Here is a 21,236-nt window from a genome sequence, read left to right on the forward strand (position 1 = left end):
TACCAAATGCAAATTTAGGAAAGAAACTGACCCTTGACCCTCGATACCAAATATTCACTTTTGAGGTAGGAGTCACTTCTTCCTGTATTAGATATCACAGTTAGAAAAAGAGAATGTCAATGCACTTGTTTCTACAGATTTGGAAAACCTCAAAATGAAGTGAAGCGTGAATTAAGGGGCTAGAATTAAAATGTTCAACATGCAGAAACATAGGAGAAAGACATGCCTCTCCTCCGAGTGAGAGTATTATTTGTTTGGAATGATTCCCGAAAGCAATTTTAGCAGCTTGGCAGAATGCATTTCACTGACGTATTTCAACCAGATTCTGAAGCAATTTCATCTTTATGGAACGGAATGTTTCCCACTGAAGACTTTCTAAGTCATTATGTGTAAAGCAATCATATTAGACTAGACAAGGTATAAGAAAGTAATTATTCTCATCTTTAGATGAACATGCAATCAACCTGCCATGCACTGGATATTGCACCTGAAGAGAAAAAACTTTGTCGGTCACTTGTCTCTATAGAAAGGTGAGAAATATTTAAACGATAAGTAACTGACTGCATGTATATGTTAATGAAATAGTTTAAATCAATGTTAAAGGTGGATGTCATTTAATCGTGGACCAAAATCAATTAAATGGCACAACTGTTACTTATATTTCTTATTCAGCTGTCTTAATGATGTTGAGCAGTTTAACTTATTCCATGGCACAAACATTTTGCTTTTAATAAGCTTTGTATGTCTTTAGAATACATTTTCTTTGAAATCTTATTTCCATTAGAATCGGGTTATGGATCTTAATAAGTTTCAACAAAACTAGCTACAGAAAATAGACTTAGCCTTTTTAAATTTTTTTTCTTAGGGAAGAAAAACGTAACTTCCATCCTGTGCTTTCTGCCATTTGGGACTAATGCACATCCACCGAGGACAAACCTAAAGTTAAATGAGCTTTCGTGCTAACAGTTAATCGACAGTGGTAGGTAGAAAAAGTCACCATGACTACCTAAGGACTGGAAGCCTGACACATGCAACTCTGGAGTGGCTGCTACTCACACAACCGTTTCGGTTATCTGAGTTTTAACAGAAAGGAGACGTGACACTTAACAGACACACAAACAAAGAAGATGTCATAATTTAAACTAGAACTTTGAAGCCACAGTGCTTTCACGTAGCTAATCTTATGACAGTATTGTATGACTTAGGTTCCGCTTCCTTCTTTAAAGTTTCATGAGAACAACAGGGACTGAAGAGACTTTCAGACACTAGCCGTGTCTTCCTGCTGCTGTTACATGAAAAGAGACGTGAAGTGATTGTTTAATATTTAGGTAAGTATTGTACTCACCTCAGCAAATACGGTACTTCAGTGCCTAAGTCAGTCCTTAGTTTTCAACTTCAAACTCACACTACTTACAGTTTTCATCATCGGTTGAACTTGAACATGGCCATTTCTTTTCTAAGCTCACTTTGTTCACCAGCAAGATTTCCATGATTCTCCGCCAGGTCCTCGACATTCTAAACACTAGCACTAACACTGAGAAGGAAACTGTTGTATTATTTATGAATTATTCTAAATATTTGAATGATTCTCAATATATGAGTGATTCTAAATATATGAATGATTCTAAAAGGATTTAAAGAATTATTACATTCAAACTAGCATTTTTGAACATCCTAATTACATTAGAAGTCTGAAATTTAAAAAAGAATTTGAACAAGATGCTTTTAAAAACACCCCATCAAAAAAGGGGGAGGAGAATGTACAGGATTCCATCAAATCCTAATAAGTATATACCTGCATGAAGAAGAGGTCAATGTCACTGAGGACAGTTTGCTAAGGTGCAAATCTGACAGTAGATACTTCTCAATTCACAAACTGTTAATTCTCCACTGGCTTTTTCATTCTGTTATAAAGCTTGGCCCTGTCTTATGATGATAAGTTGTCATACAAAGCAATTTGTAGCCACTGCAGTAATGCTACAAGCAAATATGCCATGAAATGCTCAGAAGGTTACCAAAGGAACCGAAAGGAACCGAAACACTCATTAAGTACAACCAAAATCTTTTTATTTAAGAATCAGTGGCACTAGAAAGACAAACGATGTCTGGAAATGATGTAGAGACTTCCAACTTTCATCTATCACCACTCCTCTAAAAATCTGATTGTGGGACAAACGACGGTAAGTAAATTGCTAAGAAAGTATCAATTTCTTGCTGGACAGTTACGTTTCTAAGTAAAATTGCCGATTTTCCATTTCCTGTTTGGAATAACACCCACAAGCACTAATGAATCCTGAAAAAAATATATATTTAGCACTTATGTTACAATGGGACCAATGATAACAAAATGAAAATGCTTAAAAATTTTTTTAAAATATAATCAACATGTTTTTAACAAAAGTTGGGAAAGAAGGGGGAGACAGGTTAGCTAAGTCGGTTTTAGCATGGTCTTATACCACCGAGGTCACGGGTTCGACTTCCTGTAATGGCCAGCCACCGAAATACATTACTTTCAACTTCCTCATATACGTGCTGTTTTGAAAGAATATTAGGTTCTGAAGAGACAGACCTTTAAGAACTTCTCATATAACTCTTTAAATGCTTTCATTCTCTGGCTCTGACTAATTCTAGATTGTTCTAAAGCCTTTTGTTGCTGTCGAAATATAGTCTGCAAATGTAAAAGAAAAAAGTTGGAATAACAATTGGAATAAAATTTACAATTTAGTGAAAAATAATTCTATATTAAATTCAAAAACAATAGTTTTGAAATAAACGTTTTAATATGTTGTCTTTTAACAAATCCTATGACCTAGTTTCCATAATTTGTGTTCACCAATAATATTACAAACTATATAATAAATATATCTGCCATTCATCGTATTAGAAATTTTCTCTCTGAACATCATTCAAAGTGTGTCTTTGTTCTTGATGGTTTCAAAACCCACACACATAATTCTTCCAATAATGCTTATCTTCCTGTTCCACCACCAATGACTTTGACATATCTCCAACATTAGTCACTCACTTACATAGTCACAACCTAGATTTTGTCATTCCCAATAACTGCAACATCTACATAACATTAGTAACAATAAAGTCTTCCATAGGAGCCATGTGTCAGATACCGTTCCAAACCATCTGTAATAACCTTATTATACGGGACCTCATTTAATGGTCAAAACAACTCTGTCACGTAGGTCCTCTTAGTATGTCCCCTTTCATACATAAAGAAGCTGTGGCACAGAGATAAATAATTTGCCCATGGCTTCACACCTAGCACCTGGTTGGACCACAGTTGGATCCCAAACACTGTGGCACCAGAGTGCAGGCTCTTGACCACTGTACTATACTGTTTCTCCAGTTGTCCCAACATCCAGGCACTACCTCCCTGTAGGTCACTCACTTCAGTACTACAGCTCAGTAGTACACCAGGACATAACATCAATTGGATGGAGCACTTTTCACTGTCCAATATGCCCACCCCCATGCCCTCACTTTTCTCACTCCCAGTGTAAATTTCATGCTCAATCCTTATACCTCCGTCCTTCCATATGTACCTTGCTCCATTCCCCCCATCCCCCCCACCCCCACCAAAGAGCTTGGCTACACTCAATTCTGGAAAACCCAACTCTCCAGCTGCTCTGCGACAACCATGCCAACTGGTCTCCCTCAAATGCCTGATCCTTATGACATGAACCTAAGTTGGGCCCCTAATGCGGCATGCCATTTGTATTCCCCTGTCCATTCACTGGCCCGCTCTCAGCAGACAATCCCATGCATTCTCCTCTGTCCTGAAAGGCAACACCTCCTCCCTATCTTTACTCCTAACCGATGACCTCACCATCTCCCTAAGGAAACAGAAGCAACCCAGAGAGGATGTCCCGTCTCCCATCGCCACATCTTCTACCCAGCTTTGTCCATCTGGGCTCATGCACTCCATTTTCTCTCCTGAATGTTGGTATGAACTGCTGCTACCTGAGACTTTGATATACTAGAGTAAATAATTATAACGCTAACACTGATACTCACAGCTGGTTTTTCTCTTGTTGCTCGACTTTCTGCACTTCTAGATCCCACTCCTGGGAAAAAGTCAGAAACTACTCAGAATATTTCTGATAAAGCTTCTGCCTTTAAAACATAATAAACACTGTGATACTTTGTAATGAGAAAAATGTAAACCACATTCAAAACAAACTGATTTGTTGAGATTCAAACTATCAAAAGACAAGCTGCAAGCCTCTGCAGGAAAATAGGAAAGGACAATAGACAATGTGTTCTCATTCAAAGAATGGTTGTACCTAACCTCCCAGAGAAGCTCTTTCACATGCCGCAGCTCTTGAAAATAAGAAACATTTATTGTATTATAAAATCCTAGGAAAATGTATTTTGTTGTAATGGGTTGAATTTTGTCCCCCAACACTCACTGGAGCTTGAATTGTGTCCCCCAAATTCTATATATTATAAACTTAGCCCCCTCTGTGACTGTTAAGAGGGTGGGAAATCCTATTATAGTAATTGAAAGGAGGAGAATTGAAGAGGTGATGAGTTTGTAGGACCGTGCAGTAGAAAATGGATTAGAGAAGGTGGTCAGGTTGTGGTTCTGAGGGCTTTCAAAGAAGAGGGTATGTTTCTCTTGCTTGCTCTGCTCTCTCTGCTTCCACCACCTTGTAATGTGAGACCCCTGGGTCACTGTCACAACCACTAGATGGACTTTGGACTTCCCAGCCTTAGAAAATGTAAGCAATAAATACCATTTTCTTTATAAATCACCCAATTCCAAGTATATTGTTATAAGCAACGGAAATGGACTAACACATTTATCCAAAAGAAAACTTTTTTTTTTTTATTTTGCATTTTCTCTTTCTGAATTACACGTTGGTTATGGTAGCATAAATAGATTCAATGAGGATATTATACCCATTTATCATCTAAGATTTCCAAACAGGAATACTTCATTTCCCCTGGTATGTCATGGGAAGGATTCTGTACAAAAGAACAGTGAATGAAATACAGTTCAACTAACAAATTTTTTAAAATGTAAGATAAGCCTTTTTCTGTATAAGGGAATACAGTTGACTATTGCAGGACGAATGGCTTAAGATATTTAACTTTAATTCAGCAGGCACATTCATGGAATGAATACACATTTCTTTGTGTTAAAGAAACTCAACTGTAAGTTGAAATGGCAAAAGGTCATGTTTATTGACCTCTAGGAAATACATCTCTGTTCAGTTATGGTGTGAGGTAATAAAACTGAAGGAATTATTTCCTCAGAGAAAAATCAAGTGAAATATATTTTTCAATTGTGTTACTGGCAAATACATGACCACAGTATTTTTTAAAGAAGTTTGTTCCAATGAATAGTGGGAAATAATCCAAAGGGTCTGGCTCTCAAAAACCAACAGCCTGCTAGTCATTTAGTTCAGTTGGTTAGACTATGCGGTGTTATAACACCAAGGTCACCGGTGCCCAAACGGAAAAGGAAAAAAATAATAAAATAAAATTTTAAACATTAAATCCCAACAGCCTTATCTTTGCTCTTGCTGAGTTTTCCAACCATGCTCAGTTTTCTGCTGAATGGTTTTGATGGAAGCATTGGTATTCCTTATGATACTTTTTTTCTCTTTGCATGAAAAACCTTTTTAATATTCACTACATTGAAAATATATACTCATTAAAATGTATTTTGAAAGTTATTTGGAAATTTTTATATTTGAATATTTATTTCAAAATTAGCTTTTTCCCCACATTTTAAAGTTAATATGGCTAATATTCGTTCAGCAGTTTTGGAAAGTTAGTGAGCATTAACAAATAGGCATCATTTCAATAGTCAAGCTTATTTGCTTCCTTTTTCAAAGTAAATGTATATACTGACTAGTATTTCAATTCAAAATTTTAAACCTGCACACCACTTTTTATTTAAACTTAGGATGTGAAAAAGAGCTAAGGAACAAATATTTCTATTTTCCAAAACTTATAAAAAGGTTACCCAGAACAGCTTTAATTTCGCTGAGAAAACTTTTATTAAGACCAGTTATTAGCAGATTTATAAAATGTCCTCCAATTGAAGGACACATTAGGATGGATTGTTCTTGGAACGTATTATATGAAACTCACAAAATGATTCAATTACGAAAGTGCCTCAAAGGCATAAAGATACTTCATGAGTAAATAAATAAAGTGTTATTGTAATTTAGCCGGTGAAGTTTCCAAATAAATTTGACTAAAAGACAAAGTGCATGCATGATTTAAGAAAATAAATTTATGCAAGAATACTTCCTAGGACCTTTCATGCAGGTTTTTATATGTCATTTTCAGCAAAAGGAGTTGGGTTTTGTAAAATTTTTAATATTTTAAAGAAGACTTTGCAAAGCATGTGAGTCTATGTCATGAATCTACCATCAACAGTTATTTTCCAGGAATCATTAAGGAGCTGCTGTAACATACAAATATTTTATACATCCAGTTTGCCACCAACAATAAACAATTTATAAGACCAGCCATAAGTGCAGGACATTGTCACCACTACATAGCACAAAGCTTTCAAAACATACTTGCTTACATGAATTATTCATGTACAGCAGTCAAAACTTGAATCTGATGCTTTGTTATTAGTTGTCCTCTAACAAAGTTAATGTAACCAATATCTCACCAATCATTTCAAATTTAAAAATTCTTGGATCTGATCACATTACTCATATGCTAGCAATGTTTTCTTTCATTCTCTAAGGCAGCATGTATAATATAATTATCACAAAAAGGAGTTATTTTAGAGGTTCCAATCTGCACTGCACCCACTCCAAAAATAAAAAGAATAGGAATGTTATAGAAAATAACCTAAAAGAGAAAATAGAAAATTGATTTTAAAAACTGATCACATACTCTGTGACACAAAGTGGAACTGAGATAAATCCATCCAATATTCTCCCAATACTCCACAGGCCATTGAATGCACAAATGTACAAAATAAAAGCATCACTCCTACCTCACCAGTGTGAGAACCATGCTGTTCACATCAACAGTTACAAAGGGTGAATTAGGAAATCTGTAAAGCCAAGTCATGCCAGATACTCATTTAAGATCTCGTACATGACAATAAGGAATTACATGACAGTAATACAGTCCACTGAATAAAATTTCCTGTTATAAGTTATCGGGTTTAAAATAATCTTCCTTAACTACAAATATCTCGTAAAAGAGACGTTCTAATCTTTCCCACCTATTCGGTACTTTATTCCTGTGAAGAAATTACATCAGCTTTTAAATTAAGAGTGCCTAACATACCAAGCTTGTTTTGGAAGAAACATGCCGAATGTTTTACATACAATAACTCCTACATGAGCCAAGGTTGACTCTAGTCCAGGACTTTATCAGCAAGCAAAATTACTTTAAACACATTACCCCTCATCTTGCTTATCTGCTTCTGCAAAAGGCCTTTTGTGCCGACGCTCATCACTTCCTGCATCGTGTCCTGCATTAAAATAAAGATGAAAAACAGTTTTACCAGATGTGTGTGATTTTAGTCATTTCTCATGGAGAAATACTCTCACCATGGAATTTCTAAGGCCTTTGGACTACAAAGGCTTTTGGAACAGACCTATACAGTACAGGGAATCATCATGTGCAGGTGAGAGGAAGTTAGGCCATAGCCCAGAAAGGTTTTCTGGAGACGTTTCTGCAAGCCTTTCTGGCTTCCAGTCACAGTAAACCAGGTCCTACTCATGACACATTTAAGAAGAAGGAATGCTCACGTCCAGAAGGGCTGCTGCAGGAGCGTCTGGAACTCTCCGACTGCTACAGGGTGGGAGCATGACAGGGGAACCCTGAAGGCCAGGAACAGGCTTTAGAACCATGGGCTGTTTAGCGTTTGGAACAGGTGGAATCCGAAGAAGTGAGCCTGGGGAGCGGTGGCGCCCACGTGCTCCACCTGTAAAGAGATCAGAGAGACAGAGCCCTGAGGCAGGCCCCTTCTTCGGGGGCCCCGCGGGCGTCCTTCCCTTGGTGCTCATCGTCAAGGGCTGCCATCGCCTGAGCCTCCACCGGGGACCTGGCCTTCCTTCCCCTGCGCTTCCCTCCAGCAGGCGCCAGGGTGCGCTGTCTCCCCGCGCTGCAGACAATTCCTGGAACTCGGGAGAGCAGAGCCACACTGCAGAGACAGGCAAGCCACACGACAGCCAGAGGGCACGTCCCGGGCTGCACAGGCGTGGTGCTGTCCTGCCCTACAGTCTGTGCTGGCAGCAGGAGGCGACGAGGAGAGGACGCCAGCCCCGGTCCCGCCCGTCGCCCCACTGCGGGGCTCCTGTCGCTTGGACGCAAAGAAACTCAGCGCTGCTCCCGCTGCCCAAGGGCCCCCTGCGAGCCAGGGACAGGGCCGGCCGTGGGGTCATGACCAACTCCCGGCCGTCTCCACGGGAAGCGAACCCTCTACGCTGGTCCTGCATGGCCAGGCGAGGTCGCTGGCCTCTCACTGGCCCGGACGCCCTCTGAGGTCCTCCAGGCACTGGGCGTCCCTTCCTGACAGGGGGCCAGCAGGGCAGGAGGGACAGACACAGAAGGTCCCCTCCCCGCCCGACCGCACGCACGCGGCCCCACAGCCACCCTCCCCCTGTCCTGACCCACCTGGTAGGGATCTCAGACCCGAGGTGACACCAACGCCAGGACGTCTCCTCAGAGGTCCGCTGGGCCCTACCTGCGCCCACACCCTGGAGCCCCAGGCCAAGGGGCCACTGAAGAATTTCATACCCGTGTGAAATGCAGGATGCAGCTGTATTTTTGCTCTTTTCCCCTCAAACACAGCCCAGTAAAAAATAAATAGGAACCCTGAGTGTCAGTCAGTAAGCACCCACTGGGCCCATACTTTGCATCTGGCCCTGTGCTGGCACCTTGGAATATATATATAAATAAGAAGAGGGACTGGTGACTGTCCCACCATATGTCCCATCCAATGAGGGAGAGACAGGTGCTACTGGAGCAGCAATGGGTGCTGCCTCTGGTGTGACAAATGGCGGGCCTGGTGTTCTCCATCAGACAATAAGCAGCTGGACTCAGACCTACTCTTGCAATGTAAGCAGCTCCCAGCCCCGTTAGAATTCTCTGTCACCCATGCACACGTGGGGCAGGGGCAGGGGGTGGGGGGAGGAACCCCTTTTGGGCAGGGTGTGGGGGAGAGGTCGCTGCAGCCAGGGCACAGGCGCGAGCGGGCCATGTGCAGTTCCCTTAGCGGGCTTGTCACCCGACTTCCTCTTCCTACCATAGCCTCGTGGCCCAGTCTGCACTGCTGTGGCACCAGTGACATAGGTGTGTTGTCTGCCCTGCCCGAGCGATCCGGCCTGGAGGCATCTCCAGCAGGTATGGAGCTGGGCCCCGGGCACAAAGGCAACCCAGATAACAAGGGATCCTCCAAAGACCCTTGCTACCTTCCTAGGGGCCAGTTGCCCTAAGTTTTCCCTGGAAGTTGAATCCCACCAGCACTGTGCAGCCTCCCTGCCATTTCCAGGCATCACTACCAGCCTGGGAAATTCAGGGTCAGTTATTCCACCCTTGACCCTGCCCAGGGACATCCTAGTCAAGACAAGTGTCTCTGACCCTTGCTCTTGAGGGAAAGTGGCTTTAGCCCTTCCCTTCCCCCCCACCCCCTCCTACTTCCACTGACTGATGTATCCCTGTTCAAGCATGGGGGGGGTGAGTAAGGTGGGGGCTGTATGTGAACGAGTGAGGGGCACAGGGGGCTGTAGGTAACAGGGTTGGAGTGGGGAGCACAGGGAAATGAGAGTGGGAAGCTTGGGGATAAAGGTTGGGCTTGGGTGGGGGCAGGGCTTTGAGGAGAGGTGGAACTTGGGAAGGGGTGGATTTAGGGGGGTGGGGTGGATTTTGCCGTGGGGTGGGTTTTAGGAATTGGTGGAGGTTGTGCTGGGGTTGGAACAGCATCATTACCCCTGGATCTTTTCTGCCTAAGCAGCAGCCCCCAGTTGGGTAGTTTCTTGTATCCCTGCACCAGGGTCCTTGTATACACCTCTGGAGACTCAGAATTGACACAACCTGAGCGGGAGACGTGGACCAGAACCAACATACGTCTGTCTTGCTTTGGATAGATCCAGTGGAGCGGGACCCATCACCTCTGGATCTGCCTGACTGGACAGAGCTAGAGGGCAGAGGGAGTGCTGAGTGCTAGTGGAATCGGAATCGCAGCAGCATCTGAACTGCTGGTGGGACCTACTCAGCAGGGTGAGCAGCTGGGAGGTGGGCTGTGTTGGGAGGGACCTGTGTAACCCTGGCAAAGAGCAGGAGTGGAGGGGCTGCCTGCCAGGGCTCACAGACTGCAGGGCAGGGCCACACCTACAGCAAGAGTTGTCTGTTTCCTGCAGTGTAGCAGAGGAGACCCTTTCTGGGTCCGTTTTCAGCCCCTGATCCCAGCTTCCACACAATTTGAAAGCACAAGCTCTTATTTTTCAGCACTCACCCCTTGCTGCCCACCTCACCCCGCACCGCCCCTTCCCTCACTCACCCCCTTGTGGCTAAGATGCTTCATTGGTTGGAAGCCGGTGACATCACCTGTTGTTCCTTGAGGGCCTTAACCTTACTGCAGACATCCTCCTGCAATGCAAACCCATGGTCCACACTGTTCTCGGCATCTATGGCAGCACTGCAGCTCGTCACACGCGCTCTATACCCGCCCCTCTCATTGCACTGCACAGAGCTCCAGCCATCTCTCTCATCTGTCAGGCATTTTCTGAGAAAGAGGAGAGCTCTGCAGCTCCTTCTGCCAGCCTTTGCCCCGGCAAGGAGGGAGCCAGCTATTGTGGGGCAGCAGAGCCACACGGGGTGGGGGGCATTTTCCTGCCCTCTCCTTCCTCGAGGGCTTTGTGAGTGTCCCCAGGCATCAGGCCCTGCCTCCTGAGACTGGCCTTTTCACCACAGGCATGCACAGCACACAGATTTCAAGGAGGAACCCACAGAAAATGGAGTTCACCTAGGAAGGCTGAGGTGGGGGAGATTTGCCTGGGGAGACCCTCCACACTCTGCTCTCCACAAAATAACTGCAGGAGGCCTGGGAATCAGGAACTAAATCCCTGCATGGGGAGGTGGGGGCAGAGGAGGTGCTCTGGGTGGAGGTGGGGAGTGGGTGTTAACGATGCCCTCACCACTTTGCATTACAGGCTGTGGAAACCTGGGGCACTTCTGCCTTCCTCCTTGGCATTGGCTCAGAATTATTTGAGTCCTGGTAAAGCTCTGAGCTGATTAGTGCCCTAGTATTAGATCAGTCTGTGGGCAGTGAGAGCCATGGCGGAGACACCGTTAGAGGATTGGTGCAAGGGCATGGACCTGGACCCCAGGAAGGCCCTGCTGATCGTGGGCATCCCCGTGGAGTGTAGTGAGGCTGAAATTAAAGAGACCGTGAAGGCAGGCTTCAAGCCCCTGTGTGCGTACAGGGTGCTGGGCAAAACGTTCCTAAGGGAAGACAATGCCAAGGCTGTCCTCATCGAGTTGGCTGACTGTCAATTTTGCTACAATCCCTAGTCAGATACCAGGAAATGGGGGCACCTGAGAAGTGGTGGTAAAACTACGGAACCCATTTGAACAATTTATCAATAGACTGAAGTACTTCCTGAAAGATGAGGGCCGGAGAGTGGTAGACGTGGCCAAAACCCTGGCCTATAGCACCTTGTCCACTGAGGGCTCGAGCCAAGTCCGACCAGCAGTTTTGCAGCCTCTGGAAGATAGCACGTGGTACCAAAAACCGAAAGTGTTTTCGGGAAGTGCTTTCCCAGGCCCAGGCGAAGAGACCTTTGAAGTGTGGCTGGAGCAGGTCACTGACATGATGCAGATGTGGCAAGTGCCTGAGGTGGAGAAGAGGTGGCGTCTGCTGGAGAGTTTATGCGGCTCTGCCCTGTCCATCATGCAGGTGCTCTGGGCCCACAATGACTCTATCACTGTGGAGCAGTGCCTGGATGCCCTGAAGCAGATCTTTGGGGATAAAGAGGACTTTAGAAGCTCTCAGTTTAGGTTTCTTCAGACCATTCAGAAGACCTGAGAGAAAGTCTCTGCTTACTTGCTACGCTTAGAGCCCCTGCTGCAGAAAGCCGTGGAGCAGAGCCCCTTAGAGCAGAGCACAGACATGATTCATCTGAAACATTTTCTAGCTCGGACCTGCATGTCCACCACCCTCCAGCACAAGCTCAAGCTCCTTGATCAGTGAGACTGTCACCCCATATTTATGGAGTTAATGAAAGTCATTCGAGATGAAGAGGAGAGGGAGGCCACCATGGCTGTGATGAAGGAGAAGCAGAGTCGTGTAGGAAGAGACCGGAAGGCCTCTGGTAGGCAGGCAGTATCGGGGGCCATGGGCAGGCAGTCCCCGCAGCTCAGGTCCCCATGCAGTCAGTCTTTTGGCGAGAGCAGCAGCCAGACCCTACAGGAAGGGGCTCTCCCATCACTGAAGCGCAGCCAACTGCTGTTCTGTCACAGCACTGGGGAAGAAGGCCATGGCCAGGCAGCGTGTGCAGTGGCTGAAGACAAAACTCCATCACTGGGGAGGACACAGGTTGTAGCAGGAGACAGCAGCATCGGGAAATGAGACGGGGGCTGGGGCCATGAGCCACCCCGAGCCCTACGACGCATAGGCTCAGAAGATCCAGGCACCGCTTCTCCTAGCAGGCAGCAGAGACATTTTATCAAGGGGAAGGGGCAGCCCAGGAAAACAACAGCTGACTTGAGTGGGTCAGAGGGGCAGGGCAGCCAGGCCCAGGCTGTGCCCCGTCCTCCTTCACCAGCTGGAAAGGACTCCACCAACCAAGACCAAACCCCATGTGACTCATTGAGGGCCCTGACGAGGTGCCAGAGATGCAAGTGGGGAGCTGCTGCACCCAGCACATGGGGCGCCCGAGCCTCGGGTGGGGACCCCAGGAAAGTAGAGGCTCAAAAGGTACAGCTGAGGGCTCTGGCCCAGGCACAAGCCCAGTCATCTGGCCAGCCCCTAACACCCACCCTGTGTGCTCTGAGCTAAAGAAGCTCACCAGCCCCCAGGCTGTGTGGGGCCTGGAAAAGACTGCTCAGGGACTGCCCCAGCCAGAAGGAATCAGTGCTGGTGAGGAAGAGCTGCAAAGCAGAGAAGTAACATCTCAGAGGGGAGTCCACAGGATCCAGCCCGTCTTCAGGATCAACTATACTGCTCTAGGGGAGCCCCAGGAAGAAAGCACCATTGAGCTGAGGGCAGGGGACACAAAGGACCTGGGAGCCCCATGCCAGCTGAGAGGCAGTTTTCTCCCCCTGTGGCCTGACAGGGCTCAGTGGGCAAAACGACCAAAGTCTGCGAGGATAAGACCCCCAGGCAGGGGTGCTGGGTATACAGTGGACCAGTGTCCCCATAGCTGGCTTAGGCCAGATTGAGTGTGCAGGAAAGTTTTTGTTCCAAACAGGAGGAGCAGGAGGGGGGGGGAGCAGAAGGAAGAGGAAGAGGAGGAGGGAGGAGTGCGGGGTGTTGTCTCATTCTGTCGTGTTTGTGCAGAGCCACAGGAGAGAGAAGGCAAGGAGAACCTGGGACTGGCATGGTGGACCACAGCTGAGCACCCACCGATGCCGAGCCCTGCCCCACACCCCGCCACCTCGGGCAGCTGGCCTGGAGGCAGCCCTGAGTGTCCGGCCAAGGCCTCGATGAGGGACCTGAAGACGGCGGCCACCTGCACTGGACTGGGAAACATTAGGGGGAAAGAGGCCATTTCAATGGTGGAGCTGCCGGGGTCTCCCAAGAGGGGTCCCCCATTTCCAGTCCTGGGTCAGGCTGTTCCCTGTTCTGTGAAGCCCACCCTTATCTGTGTTGGCCCCGAGGTGACTCCCGTGTCAAGCAAGGGCTCCCATTCCCCATCCCCCACCGCCATCGTGTCTGTTCAAACCCGTGAGGCTCGTGTCTACCCCGGGGTGCGACCTGGCCTACCGGGTCAGCCACCTCTGGGCCTGGGCACGTGCTGTGAGCTTCCAGGCCAGGAGCCAAGGCTCTGCTCACTCTTGTCCAGTGTCACCAGCTCCACCTCCGCTTTCTCAGTGAAGATTTAGGCTACCGGCTGCTTGTTCTTGTGGGAATGTGTGTGACCTTAACTGAGCCTTTCCTCCCGGAGTCTCCGAGCTCTGATGTCCACCCTGTTCTTACTCATGCCTCAGTTTCTCTGGCTCATGGTGTGTTCCCTGCCATGTTCTCTAGTGCCCTGTGACTGTCATGTGCAGGCCATAGGGCAGGACCCTGGCCCAGAGGGTCAGCCCAGGAGCGGGTTCCCTCAAGTGAGTGGACATTTCCAGAGTCCACCGTCCTGGCCAGAGGCAGATCGGGGAGCCCTAAGGAAGGGAGAATGTGTTAGGGCCACAGTGTGGGTGGCAGATGTGGCACCTGGTCAGGAACCCCAGGAGGAGGGGTCCCCATGACTCATGACCTCTCGTGACTGTTAGGATGTCCTCTTTGTGATGCCGTCCCCTTCTCCTCAGTGGTTCAGCAGATTTTTCTTGTCTCTGGACAAGAAAAAGTTCTCTGGATGTTGCAATTGAGTCTCGCTTCTGCTGTGGGCAATTGACGGCTGGGCCAGCCTGAACTGGGATGTAGGTGGGGATGAGGGGACATAGGGGCCAGGTTAAAATTGGGGGAAGTGAGGGGCAGGGGCCATGATGGTCAGTGGGGGCCCCTGGGATGCACAGAGCCCAGTTACATGACAATCTGCAGTGGCTGGTTGGGTCACCAGGGCACTGAGGCAGCCCCAGGAATAAGTGGGTAGAAGTTGAAGGGAGGGCGAGAAACAGCAGGCAGACACCAGGCCCCAGGACCCCAGCTCTTCTCCAAGTGGGACTATTTTATTTTGAATGGTTTGTGAAAGCAAGTTCAGTAACTCAACCAAAGAACACATTTTACTAAGTTGTTTGAAATATATTCTCAAACAATTTCAAAGTTATTAAATAAAATGAAGACTGTGCATATTGTTAAATGTATAAAATGCACATTACAAAAGGAAATGTATGAGAATTATCGATTCAAGGTTTTAGATGCATGTGCATTGAAACTTCCACATACCACTGAATATTATACATGGAAAGCAAAGTACTCTCGACAATTTATCTTTAAAAATAGACGTAAAATACATAAACCACAAATAATTCATTATACATATACATTAGCAAAATTCCTAAATCAATGCTAAGAGCAGGTGTCATTAATAGTGGACCAAAACCAATTAAATGACATTTTGGTGTCTCTATGAAAATGACATATTCACAAATCCATGGCTCAGAACTGGTATTTATTTATCTTGTTCAGTTGTCTCGATAATTTTTAGCACTTTAATTTTCTTCAAGAACACAAACAGAAGTTGCTTTTAATCATTTTTACGGCCATAGAATAGGTTTTCCTATGAAATCAAATTTTCATTGAAATTGGCTTTGTAACCAGGTTAGTAATACAGAAGGGTGCACAGATAAAATCGATATTGTCTTCTCTTATATTTTCCTTCGGAAAGAACAATCTAACCTTCCATGCCTGTACTTTCTACCTCTTGGGACTGATAGCGATCCACTGAGGCCAAACTTAAAATTAAGTCACCTTTCTTGCTAAAAGTTAACTGACAGGTTTAATGAGAAAAAGTCACCATTACTATCGAAGGGCTGGAAGCCTGATATATGCAACTTTGGTATTCACGTAACTGTTGAGGGTACACTCGCTGGTTAACAGCAATGTGATCTGCACTGAACAAAGAAACTAATGATAAACAAGATATACTGATTTATACTAGAATTTCTACGCCACTGTAATGGAGTTTAGTGTAGCTAATGTTATACTTGTGTCATATAACTGAGGTTCAAGTTCCCTCTTCAGAGTCTTCAGAATTACAGTGATCGAAGAGATATTTCAATAACTGCCATTTCTTGCTGATGCTGTTTCAGAAATGAAATGTACGTAATTCTCACGCGCAACTCCACAAAGTGTTCCAGTGCTCACACCCACCCTTAGTCTCTAATATTAAAGAGACACTACTTACAGTTCCCATCATAATGTTTTGCTGCAACACGGCCATGTCTTTGTTAAGTTCACTTTGTTCGTCAATAAGGAGACTTTCATCATTCCCATCCAAGTCCTTGAGAGCCTAAAACAAAAAGTCCACTTCAGTTATAAGCCACTTTCATGTCACATTCTAAACAGGTAAAATTAAATTTCAAAAGGCACAACTTTTCATACATAGGCTTGTTATTTATTGCAACTTAAAATGTTATAGTAAATACACGGAGATAAAAATACCCACTTAAGAAATTTTTAAATGTAAGATTTGAGTGAAAGACTAATATTACGGGAGGTGCAATAGTTTTATACTTAACTCTGAAAAATGGGTTGATGAACAGTTCTGGTCAAGATGGAACAAAGACAGAAAAAGACTGGCAGTCCCAAACCATAAAATACCATCACTTTTTAGGAGGTAATGCCCCATTTATTTTCACTCACAGTTCCGGTACCATGATTCCTAAGAAGGAATAAAATGGCCTGTCATGGAACCTCTTTAAGTTAAGAAAAAACATAGCTTCTGTTTTAAATGTTCACTATTCACTCAAAAAATAATGATGTTATTTGCACTACACAAAACTTACCATGTGAAGTGCTGTGGAGGAATTAAAAACCATATATGTGATCTCTTCCACATCTAAGTGGAATGAGAAAGCATAAAAGGTAGCAATAGAAAAAGTTTGTAAGACTTATGAGAGGGTAACTTCCTGGGGCTGCGTAGCTGAAAATAGAGATTTATAGTGACTGAGGTGGCGTGAGCTCTCGACTTCCATCTCTCAGTGGCTGTGGTTTCCCAGGCATCTGCAGGAGCCTGTGCTCCTTGCTGCGGGTGGCCAAGCCTGGGGGGCCTGGTCTTCAGGCCCTGCCTGCTCCCACGCAGGCATCTGGGGCCACCCCTGTGCCAGACCGGGCTGGGGGGCATTTCTTCCCAAACTGGAGAGGAAGAGAGGGACAGAGCCTAAGGCGGAACTTGATCAGGTCCGTTCAACTCACCTGACCCAGCCCCTGCTCCAGAAAGCCACCAGACCAGGGCCCTGGAGATGCAGGCTCTGATCCCCACCCTGCCTGTCCCAGCCCGCTGTGGGGACCAGCAGCAGAGACACGGGGACAAAGGGGTCTAGACCGATAGGGCCAGTGGGGGTGTGTGTCAGAGAAGAGTTGGGCCCCCAACCCCAGCCCCACCCCGGGAGTCCAGCTTCCCAGCAGAGGCCTAGGAAGAGTCTGAAGGGGGCCTGGCACAGTCTGTGGTTTTGGAGAAGGACTCAGGGCGTGTGGGAAGGGGGACAAGATGAGCTTGTGCAGGAAGGCAAGGGGCTCCCCGCAGAGCCAGTGTTGTGTGACCTTGGCTTGGTGGATGCCTTTGACCATCTCCTCAATAACCTGATGGTGGAGGCCTGGCGAGGGCCCCAGGCAGGTGGCAGGGCCACTGTCCACAGGAGCACTGCAGACCCAGGTGGTCCCTGCCAGACCGTGGGCCACACCATGGGCCTCCCGCCCCCCACCATCAGCCGGTAGCATACACAGGGTTTGAAACAAGGAGCTCCTGTCTCCCTAAGCTGCACTCCGTGTTCCCAGGAAGATGCTTCCTTGTCCCAGAGCCAAGCACATCGTCTCTTGTTGGAGGCCCTCAACCTTGTCGGGTGACAGTACCCGGAACAGGCCTCCCACACCCCCTCGCCCACAAGCATGGCCGCTTGGGGCCAGCTCCTCCCTCTCCCCAGGCTACTGCTGCACAGTTCCCAGCTGGGGTCCTGCAGCCTGAGGCCGTGTGCCTTGTCTTTCCTGGATTTCCTGAGAGACTCTAGGGTCTGAGTGGCTGTCCCCAGTCCAAACTTGATGCACACCCATCCCCTGACTTGCATGTGGGGAGAAGGGGGTACTCCATTTCTATGTTGTCAAGACAGGACAGCTGGAATTCATACCACCCTGGCTGGGACTGCAGCATCGCACCGATCCCATTCAGTCCCACCCTGACCTGGGCCGAAGCCCTCTTTCATGCCGCATCACCCCACAGAAGTTCCAAGTGCCCTATTTGGTGGGAGACCAGGGGTGCTGAGACCTTCGGGCTCCTGACACTATCTGGGGGCAGCCTCTGCCACTTGCAGGAACAGTCCCCCCACCTCCTACCCCAGGCAGAGCCACTTTCTGCTCCTTTGCTTTCTTCCTCACCAGGCTCTTGGGGTTGTGCTTCCTCCAAGTCCCTGGCTCTGAACAAAGAACCCAAGCCCTCCCATGCTCTACAGACCCTCTGCGTGTGCTGCCCATAGCAGCTGGGTGACTCACACATCCTATCCTAGCAGTGGGGACAGGAGAAGAGACAGGTTCCAAAGGGAAGGGAGAGGACATGGCTTGGGGCAGGGAAACACCCAGATTCCATTTCTACAGAAACTCACCCCAACCTTCCCACACCCAGGGGCACGGCCTCGAGCACTTCCCACCCATCACTGAGGCCACCTTCCCCTCTCAGTCAGTGCTCTTTCCTCCAGAGCAGGCCTCGCACTAGATACTGGGGATTCAGCAGTAAATGCCACAGCGAGGCCTGCTCCAGTGGTCCTTTTGGTATATAGGAGAAACAGACAATAGCTCAAGGAATGAAAAAATCCTATACAATTACAGATTGTGGTAAATATTAAGACAATAAGACAACGAGAGTCAGGCCAGCCCAGAACGCACCAAGGACGTGACAGTTACAACAGGCATGTTCAAGGACCTGGAGTAGGACCAGTGAGAAAAGGCAAGTGGGAGCTGGGGAGGTCGGACAAGGCAGGAGGCTTGGAGGCCATGGATGGGGATCTGGAAGCCACAGGAGGGTTGTGAGCTGCAGGGCATTTTAGAGTGACCCCCCTGACTGCCAATGGAACCTGGTGAGTCATCTAGACCGAATGTGCTGGTGGCATGGAGCGATGTGCAGCTGCTCGGGCCCCATCACCCCTTCAAAAGGGGAGAAGAGACTCTTTTGATGGCCATTTACTTTTTCCACTTCAAAATGGATGTTTTTGTGTATTTTCATTAAACACTTATTGGAACTGTTTGGAAGCCCTGTGTGTGTGGACAGGACCGGGAGCCCTACGCCCTGAGGGCTTTGTGGGGGAGAACTGAGATTGATGGTGGGACTTCTTATGGCGAATGTCTCTGAATCTTTTCTCTTGGACTTTTTCTTTCCCCCACCAGAGAAATCCTTTCATCTTCTACCTGGAAGGTATTTACTGGCGGCCAATGCTCTGGAGTAGAGTGTGTCACCACTAGCCTCTCTCGACCTTCACTTAATTCTCTAGTTTTGCTTCTAGTGACTGCTCCTCCCCTGGGGCATCTGAAAGCGTTTGCTGCAAAAGTGCTGCCAAACCAACAGCCCCTGGGCCTCAGTGGTTCACATCAACATTTCTCACTCATGGCCTTAGGGTCACTTGTGGCTGTGTGTGCGGTGGTGGAGATGGCTTCAGGTCTGCTCCATGTGTCTCCACATTCTGGGTGCCCAATAGAATCAGCAGTGGTTACCTGAGTGAGGCCGTGACACCCAATGGGCAAGGGCAGGGGCAGAAGTGGAAGGTCAAACCACGGAAGCACATCAAAGCCTCTCACGGGACATGGTGCACCTCACGCCCACTCATATCTATCACGTTGGCAAGTCACGGCAAAAGCCCAAAGGCAGTGGTGTGTGGAAGTATATTCTGCCTACAGTGAACCGTGACAAGGGCCAGCAGGGGAGGGAGACCAAATACTTCCTACCACATCCGCTGAGGCAGTGGCATCAGAATGGAGACCTGCGAGATGGGAAGGCATCGGCCGGCTGAAGAGGAACATTCTCAACAGAGGGAAGACACACTAGAACTTGGTGTGTCCCAAGAATGGGGAAGAGCGTGGCTGGAGCCGAGTGAGTCGGAAGATTGGCACAGGGGAGGTCACATGGGCACTGGGCTCAGTGTGGCAGGGCTTGGAGGCCATGGGAAGGAGTCGGATTCAACTTCCTGTGTGACATCGCGTAACTGGCTTCTTAGCAAGCGCAGGCTACAGCAGACATCACAATGAAAGTGGCCTCCAGAAGTCCTTTCAGAGGCCCGGTGCTCCTGCTGGGAGGGCGGATCTGCAGACTCGGAGGAGGCCTGGCTTCCAAACAGGGCCGGGAAGGATTCAAATGGGTCAGTGAATACGGTAAGTGAGGAGCTTGAGCAGATTATGAAGGAGTGAGACGATTTTCCTTATGTCTCTGGCTCTGGTTGCTATTTTTAGCATGAAACACACATATGCATTTGGGGAGGGGCTCAGTTTCTCCAAAGCCATCTTTAGGGTGATGCCCGTCCATGTCTCTCCTGCACCCAACACACGCCTCTGGCCTGCAAGCTGGGTGCACGGCAGAGTCCCCCCAAGAGCTTGTGAGACCTCCAGTGCTCTGCTACACACCAGCCACTCTGAGGCTAGGTCTCGGGGGTAGCTCATGAGCACCCACACGCGAGAGACCCTGCAAGTGATCCCAGGGCAGCACCGGGGGCCCCCGTTGGTTCCCACATTTTAAGACTGATTCACATGTTAAAATTTTGTTCATTATATTTCTTGCAGATGTTAGGCTCCACATGCTACTTACACTTAGTTCTGTTTGTGATGCTTGATGTAAATATTTTTTAAAAAATTTTTATACTATTCAATGTATTTAAGACATTTCCTCTGTAATTTATTTCATTACCTTTAAACTCAGAAAATTTTCCTATCCAGGGAGAACATAAGTATTCACTGGTATTTTACTCTAATATTTTCCTTTGCATTTAGTCTTTAATCCTTCTGACATACACTTTAGAGTGTGGCGTGTGTCCAAGACCTATACTAATTTTTCCTCCAAATAGGCAAAGGTTCTGGGACCATGTTTAAATCATCATTCCATAGTGATGATTGCTGTTTCTTTTGTCTATATTGTACACATGGGTGCATATATATTGCACACATATTCTGTTCTGATCCAGTGATTTGTTTTTTTTTAATGCTGCAGTCACTTGGTTACTCTACAATCTAAAGTTCTATCATGCAGCATTGTTAAAAATGTGAGATTCTGATGTCAAGTAAACCATAGGCAGAAGTATGCGAAAAATAAATTTTAAATATCAAGTTTGTTGTGAAGATAAATTATTATGGTCTGAATGTGTCCCCCAAAGTTCAAGTGTTGGAAACTTAATTCCCAATGCAACCGTGTTGGGAGGTGGGGCCTTTTGGGAGGTGTTTA

The 21,236-nt window shown here is 46.9% G+C and overlaps 1 pseudogene; it reads left to right on the forward strand.

Annotated features, from left to right (window-relative positions):
• Positions 1–11,280: 11,280 nt before the first annotated feature.
• On the forward strand, positions 11,281–12,620 carry LOC134368470 (paraneoplastic antigen-like protein 5; annotated as a pseudogene).
• Positions 12,621–21,236: the final 8,616 nt, after the last annotated feature.

This window comes from Cynocephalus volans, chromosome X, assembly GCF_027409185.1.
Source record: "Cynocephalus volans isolate mCynVol1 chromosome X, mCynVol1.pri, whole genome shotgun sequence".
In the NCBI taxonomy this organism is placed as follows: Eukaryota; Metazoa; Chordata; class Mammalia; order Dermoptera; family Cynocephalidae; genus Cynocephalus; species Cynocephalus volans.